General features: G+C 46.8%; 1 protein-coding gene across 5 annotated transcripts in view; it reads left to right on the top strand.

Moving 5' to 3' along the window:
- Window positions 1-223: 223 nt before the first annotated feature.
- The window catches only part of Plekhg3 (pleckstrin homology and RhoGEF domain containing G3), a 45,448-nt gene continuing 25,891 nt past the window's right edge, over window positions 224-19,780 (top strand). For 4 of the 5 annotated variants that reach the window (XM_017802932.2, XM_017802934.2, XM_017802936.2 and 1 more), the window contains exon 1: window positions 225-461. The gene's annotated coding sequence lies outside the window, so the exon portion shown is untranslated. Of the gene's footprint in view, window positions 462-19,780 lie in introns of all 5 variants that reach the window. The other variant, XM_017802935.2, reaches the window with a different exon arrangement.

Below are 19,780 nucleotides of genomic sequence, written 5' to 3' on the forward strand. Positions count from 1 at the left end.
CGGAGGCGACACACACCGCGGGCGTTAATCATTAGCCACGCGGCCGCAGCCTCCAGCCCCGGCCCCTGCGCACTGCTAGCAGTTCGCAGGGCCGGGAAGGTTCCCCGGGCCCCCGCAGAGCCTCCGATTGCAGGATCCCAGCCTTTAGCGCCAGTCTCCACCCACTGGGAACATTCCTGGTCCGCCCCTCCCGCTCTGTCCCTCCCGCCGCAGCTCGGGCTCCGCTGGCCGAGACTTCCTGCCAGGCGCTGGGGGAGTCGCGCGTGGACGAGGGGTCCCCGGGGTCCCGCATCGCAGCGGGGGGCGGCAAGGACGGCGGAGCGGCTGGCGGAGGGCGGGAGCAGCCGGCACCCCCGGCCCCTTCCGAGAGCGACTTTCAAACTCGGCGCCCGAGTCGCGCCGCCACCTGGGCAGCTCCGCGCACCGTGCACGTCGGGAGCCGGCGGGACGGCCATCGCTCGGTGAGTGTCCCCCGTGTCACCCCTCTCCCCTTGCTCTGTGTCGAAGTCGCACTGCCTAGAGTCGCGCTGGGGGACCAGTCCAGCTAGCCCTCGGTGGGATGAGGTCCTGGGCTACCGAGGAAGGGCCCCCGGCTGCGCTGGACCCACCCAGCGGATGGTTAGAGCGCGGGAAGGGTGTGAGGGGAGACACTTTTTTGTCTCCACCCCGGAAACCAAGGGAGCGAATACTGGCGGTGGCTTCGGAGACGCTCAGTTTGAAATCCGGGAAGCCCTGGAGGCTGCGCCACCCTCTCCCCTCGCGGGCACTGGCGCCCCGGGGAGCTGGTCCTTGCCTGGGGACTGCGGGCCCTCTGGGGAACGACTGGAGCCTCTGGCCCAGAGAACCCAGAAACACGCAGGCATTCAGCCTGTTCCGGGTTGGTGCCACACGGTGCTAGGTCTTGGGAACCTCAGCTGCCTGTCCAGAGTGAGTGCCAGAAACCGAGTGTGGAAGGAGCTGAAAACCTAGAATCCTTCTCTGGCTGCCCCCAACTGCCTCGTCCTCCCACCCTTTCCACTGGTTTGGTTATTTGCACCCCATTCCAGGTTAGAGCGTCCACTCTAGAGACGTTCAAGATGTTTAGGTAGCCACTTTTTTTTTTCTGGAGCTACCTTTGAAAACAAAGAAAAAACGGAACAAAAAATGTACTGGTTGGAGGGTGGAGAGATGCGGCTTTGCGGGGGAGGCGCTAAAGGTTGGGTAAGAGTTTCATTCTCAAAGTCACCCAATAAACCCTTGGTAGACGTAGGGGCTGGGCTATTCGGGTACTCTGAGGGTCTCCAGAAGCCACAGTATACAGCACCTTACAGGGAACCCTAACCGTGCCTCTGCATGCATTGCAATCACATGGTCCTTGCTCAAGAAATAATTAGCTGGGAGTGTAATGGCAGTCCAGAGAGGGAGAAGAGGCTCTCTACTGTGCCTGGACTTCTGGAAAGTTCCTTTCCAGTCCCACTTTTGCTAGACTGGGAGTGGACTCCAGGGCCACGGAAGCCCAGCGGTCTCCAAAAGAAAATCTAGGGACTAAACATCAGAAGGTGAACTATTCTGTTATTCCTCATTTGTGGTTCTGGGCTCACCGTTGACTGGCTGACTTCATCTCACATTTGGATACCTGGAATTAACATGCCTGCTGCCTCTGCTGTGCCTCCCTTCCTGGACTCCACAGGATTGTGCTGGGAACTGAGAATGAAGCCCCCTTCACCACCTCCCCCACGGTCAAGGCTGGGCTGCTAAGGGAGTGGTCTGTTTTAGAGCTGCTTTGGGGACTTTTCTATTGCCTTTTATTGGAAGGAGAATTGCAAAACCCCTGACTGAGAGTATAGCTGTGGGTTTTTGCCTGAGGTTTAGCCTTGGTCCCTACTGCAACAAAGATTGATAGTGTCTGAGACTGGAAGGCTACTCAGATGAGCCTGCTCCATTTAACAAATAAAGACAACAGAACCCAGGGAGGTGAAATGATTTTAGCCTAAATCTCTGTTGGCCAAATAGAGGCCAGACTTACTTAGTCTAATCCTGGCCTTTTTCAACATGACTTGCCCCTGGCTAGATCCTGACACCCCTTCTTCCCAATTCATTTGTCTTTTCTGACTCAGTTTCCATACAAAGTGCTTGTTTTTCTTTATAGTGGTCATGGTAAGGATCAAAAAAAGCTGACAGTGTGAGAAGTGCTCTATAAACTTAGAAAAGATGTGCAGTGTTGCAAGGCGCCCCTAAGCATTTACTGGATATGTCCCGTGTGTACCACAGGAGATGGTGGACACCAGGAGCCGACAGTGGCAGTTTCTGGCTTGTAATATCTTAGCTCCAGAGTAAACACTGACCTTACCGAACCCACTGCTATCTCAGGGTCACAGTGTTTACACCAGAATGGGCCAAAGGCCATGGACTGAAAGATGACCAGTCTTGGAGGGGGCAGGGGTCTGGCTTCCAGATGGAAAACCTGCCCCATCACTCCCACTCCACTCTCACAACCTTGTACAGGCTCTGGTCTTAAGCTGGGAGGTTGTCACAAGCCATGACTGGCCCTGGCCCTGGAGGGTTAATTGTGAAGATACTCTGTTGTATTGGGGGTGGAGGGGACTATGGCGATAGGAGGTGCCGCCTTTGCAGCTGCACTGAGAGCTGACTTCAGCCATCCCAGGCTGCCCCTCTGGCCCTGGCCATTGCCCTGGCCCACCTCTCTGGCCAGCTGCATGTTCACAGGCCTTTGTTTCAGGGCTATAGCCCGCCCTGCTCATTACCTTCCCTCCCAGCTTTTAGAAGCCCTCAGGCTGGACCTCTGGCAGCTAGACATTACTACGGCCAGCAGAAAGGCACTTCTAGAGTCCCCAGGGGCCCTGGCAAACCTCTTAGGACCTCCAACCCTCTCCTGACCAGACAGATTCCCTCACTGTCTTTTCTCAGCTCTCCCTTCTTCCTACATTCATGTCTCTTAGTTCTATTTTATGTATTAATCATTACACAGTTATTTATTTAGCATATACTGTGTATGAATACTGACCATTGGGGACAAAGTAGTGAAGAAAGTATGGTTTTTAGCAGTCATTGACCTGGTGGAGCTGACTTCTAGTAGGGGAAGCTGACAGGAAACAAGATAGATAATTGAAATAGAGGGCATGTAAGTAATTTGGATGGGGTAGCAAGGAAAGTTTCCCTAATGAAGGGACTCTTGAGCTGACCAGACAGAGAAGATACTTTTTTTTCTTTCTTTCTTTCTTTTTTTTTCGGTCTTATTTTTTCTTTTTGGTCTTTTTGAGATGGGGTCTCCCTGTAGCCCCAGCTGGCCTGGAACTCACTATGTAGACCAGGCTGGCCTCAAACCCACAGAGATCTGTCTACCTCTGCCTCCCAAATGCTGGGATTAAAGGTATGTGCCATCATGCCCTGAGAGATATTTTTCTTGAGTTCTTCAAACCCAGTTCAACATCCCGATGTGGCATTTCGGAGCAGGGTCTGGAGCTGGACAGGCCTGTATTCAAATCTTTGCTTGACAGCGTCCTAGCTTTGCAGCCAATCTTTTGACTTGTAGCTAGACTCCTTTGAGCTTCTGTTTCTCACCTGTAAAGTGGAGTTAGTCATCATGTTCATCACATGTAGCACTATGAGAATGAACAATGAGATAATGTGTCTGCCAGCCATGCTTAGCAAGCCCTGTAGAGTTATGCAATAAATTATTTCTCCGACCAAATTCTGCAGAAGTAGCAGGGTGTATTTCTGCCAATGCTAGGACTCTGGATGAAAAGCTTTTCATTTTACGTGTTGGGTAGGAGCAGGGAATTTGAAGGGAAGGAAAATAGAAAATCTGAGTGAGTCCTTCTACTGGTGAGCCTTTCTATCCTGCCCTAGATTGCTTCTGGTTGAGGATGCAGGACTCCCAGATGTGTGCTGGCCCTTGCCCCTCAGATAGATAGGGTGACTTAGGGCAGGCTTGACCTGCCTTGCTCTGGATTTCCCCCTACTTCTAGCCAGTGGATGAATCACACCTTTGTCCCTGGCCTCTTCACATGGCTTCACAGCTGTGAAGTCTGTCCACGCCTCTTCCGTCTTTGGCTCAGTGTGTAAGTTATGCTGGGGGTGTCAAGAACAAGGGGTCAGGGTAGAAAGGGAAAGGAGTACATGGTGGGTGGTGGCTGTTCCAGGAGAGTCTGCAAAGGTGACAAGAAGGTTCTGATAGAGGCTCTGAGGCACCCTTCAAAGATTTTTGATAAGGGGTCACCAAGAACCAGAATCAGTTAAAATTTTTTTTGTATTATTTATTTGCACATGTTCACACACATGTGTACATGTGTGCATGTCACAGCGTGCGCATGGAGGTTAGAGGACAATTTGTGGGAGCCAGTGTTTTCCTATTCTGTGGGAACTAGGGATCAAACACATGTTGTCAGACTTGGTAGCAAGTGCTTTTACCCACTGAGCCTTCTTGAGGGCCCAGAATTAATTTTTGAGATTAGAGTCTTTCTGTGCTGTCTAGGCTGGCCCCCTTTTCCTGAGCTCAAAAACACCTTCCTGACTCTCAGAATTGCATCTGGCTGGCCTATGGAAATGATAGGCACTGTAAGAGCTCAGGGTCAGGCCTGAGCAGATCCAATCTGTCTCCACCCAACTCATCTGATGAGTCTCTTCCCCTCTCTTCTGGAACCACCAGCCTCCTCTAAGGGGTGTAATCTAAAATGCTGTTGTCAAAGTTTGTGGGCAGCGGTTTCCTGGGGGCCCTGCCCTGGCTCAGGAAGTGAAGGATGGGCTATGGAGGGCCAGGCCCAGGGAAGTGGTCACCAGCCAGACCACTCCCCCATGGCTGCTGCAGGCACGCACTTGCACAGGCAGAGCAGCTAGGCCCTCCTTGTGATGAAGGAACTTTTGGAAACTGTCAGTTGATGTAAACCCAGATATAATCAGGCCTCAGAGGAAGTTGGAAAGGGGGCCCTGCATAGCCCTAACCATGTTTGTGACTTTGGGTGTCCTAAAGTCAGGAGGAAGAACATTGGGCCAACCTGTGATCATCAGGAGGCCAGACTGGAGACACTGGCTGCTTCTTGCATACCAGCTGTCTGGGGACCCAGGCTGCTTTGCTAACCAGATCTGGGTTTTGTTGACTTCTTTTTTTCTTCCCCCTTTGAAATAGGGCCTCACTATGTAGCTCTAGCTGGCCTAGAACTCTTAGGTAAACCATTTTGGTCTCAAGGTTGGAGTGATCTTCCTGCTTCTGCCTCCCCGGTGCTGGGGTTCCAGGTGTGTTACCACACTCAGCCCTCCTGGCTTCTTTTGAATTAGAAGCTCTTTGAGAGAAGGAATGGAGTTCAGTCATCTTCATTCTCATATAGTAAGGGCATGATGGGCTGCTGCTGGGGCTCCATCTGAGAACTTGGGCTTGGTGGTCTCATCTCTTCAGCATTGGGGAGGAAAGCAGGGATGGAGGTTAGACTGGATAGACTGTTGCCAGCTGGGAATGAATGCAAACTAAATGGGACCAGAACTTTGACAGCTCTGTTGGCTGAGTTTGGGAGAGGATGCTTAAATTTAAGCTCAAGGACGGGGGAGGGCTCATTTCATGCTGAGCAGACTCAGGAGCTGAACATAGAAATGGAATAGGATTCTAGAAGGTGCATGCAGCTTTTTGACAAACACAGTGAGGACCCTGGGGATTTTTCTGAGTATTGCTTGAGTTAAGATTGGAGACAGGGATGTAAGAAGAATGAGATCTGTGTTTATTTTCCTTAAATCACATTTGGGGTGTGTGTGTGTTCAGAGGACAGCTTGTGGGAGTTATTTCTCCCCTTCCACCATGTGGATCCCAGGGATTGAACTTAGGTCATCAGACTTGGTGATAGGTGTCTTTACCCACTGTGCCATCTTACTGGCCTGAGATCTGTTTTTGTTTTACTATGGTGACAAAACCCCAAGAGGTTATCCTGTGCTACCTTTACAGGTACTGGGACTTCTTAAGAACTCTCTCTCTCTCTCTCTAGACAGACTCTCATGTATCCCAGGCTAACCTGGAATGCCAGATGTAGCTGATGACCTTGAGCTTCAGCCTCCTTCTACCTACAATTATAGGCGTGTATAACCATAACTGTTCTATGGAGTGCTGGGGATTGAATCCTAGGCTTCATTCATGCTAGGCACCCTGCCAACTCAGTTACAACTCCATCTTCTTTCAACTATTTAAAAAAATTTTTTAAATGTATTTTTGTATATATGAGTGTTTTGCCTACATGTATGTAAGTGTACTTTGTGCATGTAATACCCTTAAAGGCCAGAAGAGGGTATCAGGTCCCTGGTTTGCTATCATGTGGGTGCTGGGATTTGGACCTGGGTCCTCTACCAGAGCAACCAGTGCTCTTAATTGCAGAGCCATCTCTCCAGCCCCCTTTCCCCCCACACTTTTTTTTTTTTTTGAGACAAGATGTTGCAATATAGCCAAGCTGGCCTGGAAACTGTCTGTGTATTCTAGGCTTTGAACTCAGCCTCTCCCAAACACTGGGATTATAGGTATGCACCACAAACTTCTTTTAAAGCTTATAACCTTTACTCCTAAAGCTGTGAAGACTTTGTGTTTGTGTGTGTGCACGTGTGTGTAAACCAGAGACTTTTTTTTTTTTTGGTCTTATTGAGACAGGGTCTACCTGTAGCCCCAGCTGGCCTGGAACTCACTATGTAGACCAGGCTGGCCTCTGCCTCCCGAGTGCTGGGATTAATGGCATGTGCCACCAGGTCTGGCCAGAGACTTTAAAAAAAAAATGTTTATTATTTTAGTTTTATGTGTTTGAGTGTATTGCCTACATGTATGTAAGTGTATCCATGTCATGCAGTGCCCATGAAGGTTAGAAGAGGGCATCAAATCCCCTGGAACTGGAGATACGGATGGTTTGATGGCCACCATGTGGGTGCTAGGAATCAAACTTGGGTCCTCTGCAAGAGCAGTCAGTGCTCTTAACTGTTGAACCATCTCTCCGGTCCCAAACCAGAGACTCTTGAGCAACAGATGACAAATATTTATTGAAGGGAAAGGGAACTAGTACTTTGGCAGTCTCTGTCTCTTCAGATCATTGCTACATTCCCAGTGCCTGTTGTACAATAAATTCTTGTCAAATAAGCAACATGCTACTGTGTGATAAACTTAGGAACTGAAGAAATTTTCATGCTCTTTACAAATGTTCATTTTTGTTTGTGTTTCTTTGAGATAGGGTCTTACTCTGTATTCCAGGCTGACCTTGAATTCACAATCTTCCTACCTTAGCTTCCATCTCCTGGAATTACAGATGTGAGCTGCCGTGCCTGGTTTACAAATGATCTATTGTGTGAAAGTGATTGGGGTATAAGATTCTAAGTTAATCCCCCCCATGACAGTGTGGCAGGTAGCCTTGTATTCTTGCATCCTGCAAAGTGTAAGGGAACTAGGAGTCACTGGGACCCATCTTCCTAGGCCTGCAGTAGAGGTCACCACCATGCAAATTGGGCCAGAACAGGGCAGCAGGGTTTGTTTATAGCTTTGAATATATATCCCATAATATTCCATGACAGCACTCTACTCCCAGCTGCTCAGCAGCCACCCGGACAGTCTATATCTGCATCAATCAGGGGTTGAGATGCCTATGAAATTCACACCAGCCTCCTCAGACCATTTAACATCTACCCATAACCTGTGTCATCTTATTTCTGAGTCCACTGCAGATACACAGCAGCAAGTGATGGAGGGTAAAGAAGCCAGACTGGAAAGGGAAAAGGACCACAGGGCAATGTGTTGGCATTGAGAGTTGGCTAAGACCGAAGCACCCCCGGAAAGCCAGTCCTAGTGGAAGAACCTTGGGGCATTTGTTTGCTGGGAATGCTTGGTACACCTTTCACCTCTGGAACCAGCAGTGCAGTGTGATAATGGATGCTTTGCTGGAAACTGTGACCTTGTCATCAAGAGAAGGCTAAATTACGCTCCCTTGACTTGGTTTGGAGAGGAAAAGAAGTGTAAAACATATTTTTAAAAAGATTTCCAGTCAGGGACTAGAGAGATGTCTCAGTAATTAAGAGTAGTGGCTGCTCTTGCACAGGCACCCACACATAACTTCTCTCCAGCCCCATCCATAACTCCAGTTCCAGGGGATTTGAGGCTCCTTCTGACCTCTGTGGGGATTGCATGCATGCACATGGTGCACTTAACATGCAGGCAAAATACTTGTACACATAAAATAAAAATTAAAAAATAAAAATTTAAAATTCCTAAGTCAGATTGACTGAAATTTTAAGCGATGTTGATAATTATGTCACAATCCCACAAATCCCCTCAAGGATTTATGAGGCAACCTAGGCCTCACAAGTTCAGGTAACTTGCCTTAGGAGCACTATGCTAAACTTGGCAAGGATGAGGTTTGAACTTTTGTGTATCTTTTCTCCCCTAGTCTCCCCCTTTTTGGTGGTACTGGGGATGGAACCAGGGACCTTGTGCTATAACAGCTCTCCATTTCAGCTACACCCCCACCTCAAGATTTCAACTTCCTAATGGCTCCAGACTATGTGCTCTTAGCTCTATTCCTGAGCGTTTGGGTCGTGAGCTGAACTGCACCTTCTCTCTAGCCCTCCCAGAGTTTTTTTAAAATGTAGCACTGTCTTGAAAGTGTGGTGTTTTGGGGGCTGGAGAGATGGCTCAGTGGTTAAGAATACTAGCTGTTCTTGCAGAAGACCCGGGTTTGAATCCCAGCACCCACATGGCAGCTAACAGCTGTCCTTAACTCCAGTTCTAGGGGATCTGACAGCCTCTTCTGTCCTCTGCGGGTGTTGCTTGACACGGGTGTACTTGCCTACATGTAAGCAATACACGCATACACGTTAAAAAAATAAAAATAATAAAATATTTTTAAAAGATAAAAATAAAAGTAAAAAAAGAAAGTGTGGTGTTTTGGACAGCTCTGTCCTCTCGGAGCTCAGAGAGTATTGTTCTGTCCCCTCAGGGCTCAGCTTGCCTGTGTTTGGGTTACAATAGAGCTGGGCTGGGTCCAATCCTAATTCAGTTCTACCCAAACAGATTGCCAGTTATTCCAGAGGGTGCTTGCCTCAAGTCAAAATGAGAGTGCTTTCCATGCATCTTAACCATCTAACAGCACTTTCTGTGGCTAGAAAATGACAGGGAGGAGCTGCAATCTCAATAACCCCTTCAGGAGTTTGCTCCTTTCTTTGGTCCTGGGCCCTGCTGAAGATGCTGAGCTGTGTCGGCTTGGTGCTGTTTGTTCCTGCTTCCTGGGCCCTGTTCTCAACACCCAGACCAGTGAATGCTGTTTTCATACTTATTCCTCTCATTTGTTATAAAAATAACATGTTATTCATGTATCAGAAATGTTGTTTTCTTCCTTTATTCCTTTAACTCTCTTCCAAGAAGTAACACCTCCTGAATATAGTGTTTATCATTGTGATCAAATTTTTCACACATTCTACTGTTATTTGTAAGTAATTTCCAGTATTTTATTTATTTTTTATTTTATGTGTATGAATGTATTGCCTGCTTGTAGGTAGGTGCATCCATGTCATGCAATGTCCACAGAGGTCAGAAGAGGACGTTGGATCACCTGGAACTGGAGTTATGGATGGTTGTTAGCTGCCATGTGGATACTGGGAATCGAACCTGGTTCCTCTGCAAGAGCAGCCAGTGCCCTTAACTGCTCTCCAGTCCCATAATTTACAGTAGTTTTTCATATACCTAGAGAATTTTTTTATCAGAAACTTTGCAGGCATCGGCAGGCAGATCTCTGTGATTCTGAGGTCAGCCTACTCTGGAACACAGCAAGTTCCAGCCCAGCCAGAGCTACATAGTGAGACTTTGTCTAAAAAACTGAAAACAAAACAAAAAAACAAAAAAAAACCCAACAACCCAGAATATGTAATATTTTTCACCTGCAATGTATCCGATTGCTGGTTTTCAACCTCCACCAGCACAGGAAGGCCTCCTGAAGAGCTTTAATGAACGTACTGATGCTAAGCCTAACTCTGGATCCCATGAACAGAATTAAAATATCTTGGAATGGGCCCCGGTCATGGTCACAAAACACTCTTAAGAACCTTGTATGTGGCCGGGTGTGGTGGTGCATGCCTTTAATCCCAGCACTTGGGAGGCAGAGGCAGGAGGATCTTTGTGAGTGCAAGGCCAGCCTGGTCTAAATAGTGAGTCCAGGACAGCTGGGGCTACAGGGAGACCCTGTCTCAAAAAGACAAAAAAAAAAAAAAAAGAACCTTGTATGTGTAGCATGTTGACTATATAAGATGTAACTGATTTTTATTTATTATTTTATTAAAAATTTTAAAAATTATCTTTACGTGTATGAGTGTATTACCTGCAAGTAAGTGCACCCATGTCATGCAGTGCCCATGCAGGTCGGGAGAGGGGCTCGGATCCCCTGGAACTGGAGTTACAGATGGTTGTCAGTTGCCATGTGGGTGCTGGAAATCGAACCCAGGTCCACTACAAGAGCAGCCAGTGCTCTTAACCACAAAGCCATCTCTCCAGCCTCTTATTTATTTATTTTTGAGTTAGGGTCTCACCATGTAGCCCTGGCTGGCCTGGAACTTGCCTCTGCCACCTGAGTGCCACCACAACACCCAGTTTTTTTTTCTAACTTATTTTTTTCCAGAACAGTAGTCAGTTTTACCCCATTGGTTATTGACTGGCTTATGCTTTTCCTACTGATTTGTCTTTAATATTTTTCTTTTATTCTTTATAGTTTTATTGTGATATATTTCATATATATTAAAATTCACCCATGTACAGTGTATTTACTGGTTTTTGTTATAATCATAGAGTTGTGCAACTGTTATCTAATTTTATAACATTTTATTACCCCCAAGAGAATGCCTCTTACCCGATAGCAGTCATTTCCGGTTTTCACCACCTCCCAGCCCTAGGCAACCCTGATGTATTTCCTGTTTCTCTAGAATAGCGTATTCTAGACATTTCATGTAACTGGAATCAAGTGCTATGTGTCCTTACAGCAGGCTTCTTTCACTTGGCCCAGTGTTTTCAGTCTACCAGTGCTTTGTAGCATGTACCATGTTATAGAAAGTAATTCATTTTTTATTTATTATTTTTATTTTATGTGTATGTGTGTATTGCCTGCATGTAGGTAAGTGCACCCGTGTCCTGCAATGCCTGTGGAAGACAGAAGAGGCTGTCGGATCCCCTGGAACTGGAGTTACAGACAGTTGTTTGCTGCCATGTGGGTCCTGGGATTCAAACCTGGGTCTTCTGCAAGAACAGCCAGTGTTCTTAACTGCTGAGCCATCTCTCCAGCCCCAGCAATTCATTTTTTATTGGAGTAATGTCCCATTGTACGGGTATACTACATTTGGCTAATGTGTTCATGAGCTGATGGACATTTTGGTTTCAACTTTTTAGTTACTGTGATTAAAGCTATAGGATGGGAAAGTACTTAGATACACAAAGCTCTGGGTTTGATCTCCAGCATTGCCCATAAACAGACAAATAAATAGAAATGAATAATGCTGCTGTGAGCATTAGATTATATAATTTCAAAAACAGGTTGGTGTAGAAATAGGTAAATTGCTGGGTCCTATGGTAACTCTGAGTTTCTTTTTTTTTTCATTTTGTGTGTATGTATGATGTGCAGTGTGTGCATGTATGTACCTGTGAGTATGTGTGAGTGTGGGTGGACATGTTCCACAGCGTGGGTATGGAGATCAGGGAACAGCCTTGGGTGTTAGTCCTTACCTTCTACCTTGTTTGAGACAGAATCTCTTGTTCGCTGCTGTGTATGCCAAGCTCGCTGGCCTCCGAGTTTCTGGGGATTCTCCTGTCTCTGCCTCCCATCCTGCTGTAGTAGCAGAACTCAGGTCTTCATGCCTGTGTCACATGCACTCTGCCCACTGAACTGTCTCCCAAGCCCTACATGTACTTTTTTGAGGAACTGTTGAATTGTTCAAAGCAGGCTGCACTACCCATAATTCCCCCAACAGTGCTGGTTAGCTTTCCATTCCTGTGATAAATACCCAGGAGAAACAGTTTCAAAGAAGTAAAGATTTACTTTGGCTCAGTCCATGGTTGACTGGCTTCATCGCTTTGGGTCTGTGCCGAGGCAGGGTGTTACGGTGTAAGGGTGAGGTAGAGCAGAGTTGCTCACCTGAAGATGGCTGAAAATCCAGTGCTCTCAACTGCTGAACCATCTCTCCAGTCCCACATTCTTTCATTCTTTTTTTTTTTTTTATTTCTTTTTAGGGGCTGGAGAGATGGCTTAGTGGTTAAGAACACTGGCTGTTCTTGCAGAAGAGCCGGGTTCGAATCCCAGCACCCACATGGCAGCTAACAACTGTCCGTAACCCCAGTTCCAGGGGATCTGACAGCCTCTTCTGTCCTCGGGCATTGCACAATACGGGTGCACTACCTACATGCAGGCAATACACACATACATATAAAAATAATAAATAAAATATTTAAAATTTTTATTTTATGTGTATGAATGTTTTGCCTGCATGTATGTGTTTGTACTACGTGTATGCAATGCCCACAGAGGCCAGAAGAGGGTGTCAGATCACTTGGAACTGGATGGCTGTTAGCTGCCATGTGGGTGCTGGGAACCAAACCTGGGTCCTCTGCAGGAGTAGCCGGTGCTCTTAACCACTGAGCCCTCTCTCCAGTCCCACAACTTTTGTGCATGGTATGAGGTGGTGTGTTCAAATTCATCTTTTTTCATGTGAGTATATCCAGCTGTCCTACTAATACTTGTGGAAAAGTTTGTTCTTTTCTTACCGAGTTCCCTTGGCCCTCTTGTTGGAAGTCAGTTGACTCTGAGGTTTTATTTCTGCACTCTTAGTTCTGTTCTTTTGGTTCTGTTTGTTCTTAATGTTAGCACAGTACAGTCTTGGTAACAGTACTTTGTGGTAGGTTTTGAAATGGGGGAGTGTGAGTCCTCCATTTCAAGATTGTTTTGGCTAATCTTTATCTCTTGCTTTTATTTATGATTAGTTTGTTTCTGCAAAAAGCCAGCTGGGATTTTGATAGAGAGGGTGCTAAATCTGTAGATTACTTTGTCAAGAATTGTCATAAGAAAAATAATTGCTGGGTTGGAGAGATGGCTCAGTGATTGTAGAGCACTGGCTGCTCTTGCAAGGACCTAGGTTTGATTCCCAGCACCCATATGGTGACTAACAACCATCTGTAACTCCATTTCCAGGGGAGCTGACACCCTCTTCTGACCTCCAAGGGTGCTGCATGACACGGTGCACTTACATACATGTAGTCAATACACTCATACACATAAAATAAATATAATAATAAAATAATTGCCATCTTTAATAATGTTAAGTATTCGATATGGATAAAATATGAATGACTTTGTTCATTTAATGACCTTTTAATTTCTTTCAGCAGTGTATTACGGTTCCTACCAGTATATAGTCCTGCACTTTTTAATTCCTTTTTTTTTTTTTAACATTTATTTATTTTTGCATGTGGTGGGGGATTGAGTGTGCTTGTGCCATGGCATATGTATGGAGGTCAGAAGACAATTTGCAGTTTTACCTCTTCTACCATGTGGGTTCCAGGGATTGAACTCAGATTGTCAGGCTTGGTGGCAAGCACCTTTACTCACCGAGCCATCTCACTGGCCCTTACATTTCTTTTGTTAAATACATTACTAGGTTTTTGTGTGTGTGTATGCTATTAATTATAAATAGGCTATTTTCTTTTTTTTGAGACAGGGTCTTACTATACAGGCCAGCTAGCCTGGAACTTGCTATGTAGATTAGGCTGGTCTCAAACAGAGATTCTCCTGCCTCTGCCTCCCAAGTGCTGGGATTAAAAGCATGCACCACCATGCCCAGCTTAATGTGAACATTTTAAAAATTAGAATGTGCCTTTGGTGTGAGTACTAAATGTCTAACTTTACTTCTGGTAAATTCATATATATGAATTTTAAACCTGAATCTTTGAAACCTGTATCCCCTCCATTCTTCTTGTGGAACTCTGTAGACCTCTGAGTCTCTTAATGTTATTTCTTTTTTCTTTTTCTTTTTTTTTTTTTCTGCCTTACATGTTTGACTTGGATTTAGGATGATTTCTTTTGTTTTTTTTTCTTTTCTTTTTTCTTTTTTGTTTTTTTTTAATTTTTATTTTGGTCTTTTTGAGACAGGATCTCCCTGTAGCCCCAGCTGGCCTGGAACTCACTATGTAGACCACGCTGGCCTTGAACTCACAGAGATCCACCTGCCTCTGCCTCTGCCTCTTGGAGTGCTGGGATTAAAAGCATGTGCCAACACGCCTCGGTGTTTTTTTGTTTTTTGTTTTTTAATCTTTTTTAATCTTTCATTTAATTAATTATGTCCTTAGCTGTGTTTTTGCCTTCAGCTGTCATCTGTTGGTCTCACTGGTGGTTTCTAGAAGCATCTACAGGTGAGTTATGAATTTCCAGGTACTATTTTGGCCTCATTCTGCAGTTGCCCCACTGTGTGTGAATTTGTTTCCAGCAAAGTGTTAATTTGTAAAAGGAGCACCAGTGCCTGAGGGCATTCCCCTGAGGGAACCTGAGGGAAGACCTCTAGAATTCCTCTCTGGCTCCTTCTCCTGTGCCCTTTGGGGGTGATTTTGCTCTTGTGAATTGCATAGGGACTCTGGATTCCAGCAAACCCTGGCTTCCCAGTTCCCCAGCTACATGGCCTTGGGTGGGGGAGCGGTGTGAGATCACATAGCAAATGTGTCCGAACAGGGTCTGGTATATCCTCCTAAAACATTAGCTGAGATTTAGTCTGGCATCTGGGGAACAACTTTTACCTCAATTTTCCTGATCTGTAAAGCGGTGGGGGAGGGGGGAAGGTAATAGTTGATGTCCACCTATCTCACTGTCTGCCAAGCTGTTGTGAGAGCAGAAGAGTTAACATCCTCAGGCTTCGAGGGCTTGGATGGGGGAGGTGCCCATAAATGGAGTATTGTTATACTGGTGAATGATCTGTCTTTGTTGGAGTCTTCAGTATTTGACTTCCTGCACTTAGTATCCCATGTGCTTAATCTCTGGAGATATTTGCAGTCCTCGGCTGCATGGCACTCACCTCCTGGGCCTGTGGCCTGGGTCTTCACCCACTGGGAACCTGCTGAGAGTTGTGGGAAGCTGCGTTTCCATGGTGGGCCCCCCAGCAATCAGGAATGAGAGCAATGCAGAAGTGTGACCCACACGCGGAACTGGTTCTGAATAGGACATTTATTGAAGAAGTTTTGCAGGAGGCAGCGGGCACTTTAATTCCCGAGGCTGTTGGTGGCAGTTCCCTGCTTGCCTATTAACTGCTCAGCTGCCGGTTTTCTGGAGAGAATGCAGCTCCCCAGCCCCTGGCCACCTTTCCAGTGGGTGCTCCTCTCTGTGCTGGGATGGGAGCCCTTTTGAGGAAAGCGGTAGGTACCCACTGGAGCCAGGCCAGGGGGTGTGAGTGGGGGGCAACTGGGACTCTGTGAACTCTGGGCTTCTAAGCCTTGCCTGGCAACCCCTGGGCACCTGGGCAGCCACAGGTTTTGGGCACAAGGCAAGGTCTCCCTTAGGGGTTCACAGAGGGCCATACAGGTGTAAGAGAGCAACTTCTTTTTACCCCTTGCTTTGGCTGCATCCAATTGGTTTGGCCATGTGGCTGGGAAACAGGCAGGCAATCCTATGTTCTTTTGGAGGTGACTGCAGTGCTTTGCTTGGGGATTTCAGAGGGTTTTCTTTTGATCATTCACAGTTGGGTGGTTAGAGAAGGTCCTGGAGGGTCCTACCACACCAATACACACTGGGGAAAGGAGAGTTAATCTCTCACTTCTTCTTGAAACTTCCTTTTCCTAGAATCCGCAGGGGAGGGTGAAATCAAGTGGCATCATTGGAAGAGGAGGTGAAAAGAGGGTCCTGGCCACAGTAATGGGTGGTAGACCTGGGCAGGGCCAATAGCCTACCATTTCTGTAGCTCTGGGCAGCAGGTGCAGGGAGCCATGAGCAGATCCTTACTCTGACTTCAGTATGTTTTCCACCCCTGAATCAAGGCCTCCCCTTTCATAGAGTAGATTCTGTAGCTGGGGCTGTGCCTCTTCACATGTGTGTCCTGTGTAGATTCTGGAGTTTGCCAAAAGCTATCTCACCTGTCCAAATTCTGGTCTTTGTGTGTTCTTAACTGGGAGAGAAAGCACCTCTCCCCCTCTGGGAACTGGTTGGATGAGTTTCTTAGGCCTCCTGGCTGAGGCCTCTCAGGCAAGATGTGAAGGACTGGGGGATGGGAGCAGGTGCTGTGGGTAGAGGGGCTCTTCTGGCCTCTACCACACTGCACGGTAGGGAAGTGTGTGATGCCCTAGGTCTAAAGAGCAGACTGCTTTTGAGGATTTACATTTGTCTGTGAGTCAGTCTGTAATGTCTACCTTGGAAAATTCAGTCCCCTAACTTATTTGGGCTGGCCCCAGAGGCCCCTGGTGAAAGCTCAGGCCCAGGAAGTTGGGTGGGTTATGAAGAAGAGGAGGAATGAGGAAGGCAGGGTGGTTTCACCAACTGAAGCAGTCCAGGAGGGAGCTGCTTATGTGTATATTTTTTTTCCGCATCTGGGGCTCATACTTAGACTTGGGAAGGGAGCCAAGATTGGGGGAGACACCCTGCTGGGAGCCTCATCCCCAGTTCTGACAAGTGTGGGAAAGGAAAGTAAGAGTTGGAAAGGAAAAAAACCCTTCCCCCAGCCCAGATGAGAGCTATGGGCTGAGAGTTGGAATCTCCATTTTCTTCCCTCCCTCCCTCCCTCCCTCCCTTCTTACTCTTCCTTTGAGGCAGGGCCTCAATAGCCTAGACCGACTGGTCCTCTGTGTAGATGAGGATGACCTGAACTTCTGAAGAAAATCCTGCCTCCACCTCTGGTTTGATGTGGTGTGAGGGATGAAACCCAAGGCTTCCTGTATGCCTGACAAGCATTCTACCAACTTAGCTACATACCCTGTCTTTCTTGCTTTTTTGAGGCTCCTAATTTATGCATCATTCCATGTCACCTTTACTTGGGGCCACATGTCTTCCTTTTGCATGTGAGTTGCAGTAGGTCTCAGTCCTTTCTAGCTAGTGATTCCTTGGACTCTCTCTCCTAGAAATCCTCCATGGAAAGTCAGCAGGTCTTGAGCCTAACCTCTACCTTCTTCTCAACACCACTTGGCTCCTTGGACACCGATAGCCACAGCCTGTACCTTTTTAGGGCACATCCTTATGCTTCATCTTATGGCGCCTGTACCTACCTTGGATTTGCCCTTTCCCACAAAGCCCTTCAGTGCCCTCCTGGCACCCTCCACCTTCCCTGCTGCTCAGCCTCTTGCTGCCAGATGCAAAGGATCTAGGTAGGGCCTTTTAAGTCTAGCTTTCCTGATGCCCTTGTGATCTCTTCCTCACCTGGCTTACTCACTGTGACTCAGTCAAAACATCACCTCCTCCTGCAAAGCTTGCTGGTCCCTAGGTGCACTTGCACTGTGTTAGCATCACTTGTTTATTCATACTTCTGTGGTGCTAGCACTCAAGGCATTGTTCTGTAGATAATCGGTCAAATTCCTCAAAGACAGAGGCAGTGTGTCATTCATTTTAGTGTCCCCAGGGCCTAACATCATTCTCCGAAGTCTTAAATTCCTAAACTGGAGACAGTCTACAACCCTCATGGCTCATGATACCCCTCTCTGAATTTCTGTTTTGTTTTGTCTCTATAATACTGAAGCTCAGACCCAGGGCCTGGAGCGTGATAGGCAAGTACTCCATCACTGAGCCATCCCCCAGCCCAGGCTGCCATTCTACCCCCTTTGTTACCGATGCACTTGTTTCTCCTAATGGAATGAGCTCTGTGAGTGGGATCCCTGTGTGTGATTCATTGTTGTGTCTCCCAGAAGACTACCACAGTATCTTTGTGTAAAGGAGGTGCTAAATAAATAGTTGTTCAGTTAATGAATTCTGAAGATCACATCTTTGGATGGACAACTACTGTTATCCCCAAATGAGAGGGTAGGCATTGAGGTGTATCCAGTGTATTAGGAGCAGACCTGGGGCTCCTTCTGAGGAGTACAGGCTGAAGTCCTGGGCTCTTTTGTACACATTTTCCCTTTTTGACATTCCCTGTGACTTAGGAAATATGTGAACACTAGGTCCCTTCCCAGTTTCTTGCTGTTCTCTTATGCCCTGGCTTTTCCAGAGATCCATCTGAAGCTGGACCTGGAACCCAAGGACCAGTGCAAGGGATGCTTTTTGTTGGTCATTTACTGTACTTTTGCCCCATGATGCCTGACTGTTTCTGCTCAGTCTTGTGGTTCTCCATAGCTCTGGTCCCTCCAGCTCCTAGGTTCCTAGCAGTACAAGCCACCATTTCACCCTGTGGAATGCTGAGGGATGTGTGCTGCCTGTGATAGCAGCAGGGCTCTGACTCCCTGATAGTTCATTTGCTGGTGTGGATGTCAGCTGAACTGCTCTTGTAAGATCATGGTCTGAATTGTGTTGGGACCCTAGAGGATGGATAAACACTGGGTTGGTGAGAAGGGTTGGGACAAGCTGGTTTAACAAGTTTAAACTTTTTAAAAAATTTATTTTATGCACACACACACGTGTGCGTGTGTGTGTGTGTGTGTGTGTGTGTGTGTAGTATATATCTGGACATGCATATCTCCAGCATGTGTATAGAGGTCAGAGAGCAACTTGAGGGAGTTGGTTCTCTCTTTCTACCACATGGGTTTCAGGGATCGAACTCAGATCATCAGGCTTGGCAGCAGCACCTTAACCTGCTGAGCCATCCCACCATCTCTGTACCTTTATTAATTTTTGGTATGGGTGAAAAAAACATTAAGTTTAAGTCAGAAAAATCTTTTGTCCTGGTGCTTATGGAACAAATGAGAGATTTACCCGCCATTGCCGTTAGCATAGGCACCCCCCTTTTCAGTGGGCTTACTGTGTGTGGGATGTGTAGGTTACTTGCATCATCCCAGTCTTGGAGATAGTCGGTGAGGCTGACCATTTTGCTGATGTTGAACTTGAAGCTTAGTGGGTTTGTGACTTGCCCAAGGAAGGCTACTACAGCTGGGAAAAGCAGAGGTCCTAGAATTCAAACCAGGTCTGCCTGCTCCCAAAGCCTATGGTGTGAATTTAGTGCATTTTAACCTCTGTTGCATGCCTGCATTTTCTCTGCTGAAAACTCAGCGGGACCTACTAGATCCCCAATTTTGAGATTCTCCAATGCCTTTGAACCGCTTGTAATAATAAACACTATGACTCTGAAGGTGTGGCTTCCTTTCTCCTTTTTGCAGCTCTCCATCCACCTGTAGGCCTGAAAACAAGCAGCTCTCCAAATGGGGATAAGGCCAGTAACATGGGTAATTTGTAGGATCTGGGCTTAGGGCTCTGACCTTGAAGATTACTAATAAATAGCAGTGTGTGTGTGTGTGTGTGTGTGTGTGTAAGTGTAAGTGTAATGCTGGGGGTTGAACCCAGGGCCTCAGACATGTTAGGTTAGCACCCTACCACTGAGCTATATCCCCATCTCCCTCTCACCCCTTTAAACCTAGAGATGAAAGAGTGAAAGAGGTGGTGGCCTCTGGGAACTTTAGTAGGTTTGTAATTTCCACTAGAACCATCTTCTAGGACTTCAACTGCTTTGTTTTCTGGGTACCTGTATCTTTCTCTGCATGCTGACTTGTCCCAGCTATGAGCAAAAGCAATTTATAACTAACAATAATTGCTCTCATGTTTATGTGAAACTTCTTGGTAGACTGCTTTTCTTGGGATATTTATAGAGAGACCTTATCATTATCATTATAGTCCCATGTCTAGACTTGGCTACT

Source organism: Nannospalax galili, unplaced genomic scaffold (assembly GCF_000622305.1).
Source record: "Nannospalax galili isolate Female #2095 unplaced genomic scaffold, S.galili_v1.0 scaffold285, whole genome shotgun sequence".
In the NCBI taxonomy this organism is placed as follows: Eukaryota; Metazoa; Chordata; class Mammalia; order Rodentia; family Spalacidae; genus Nannospalax; species Nannospalax galili.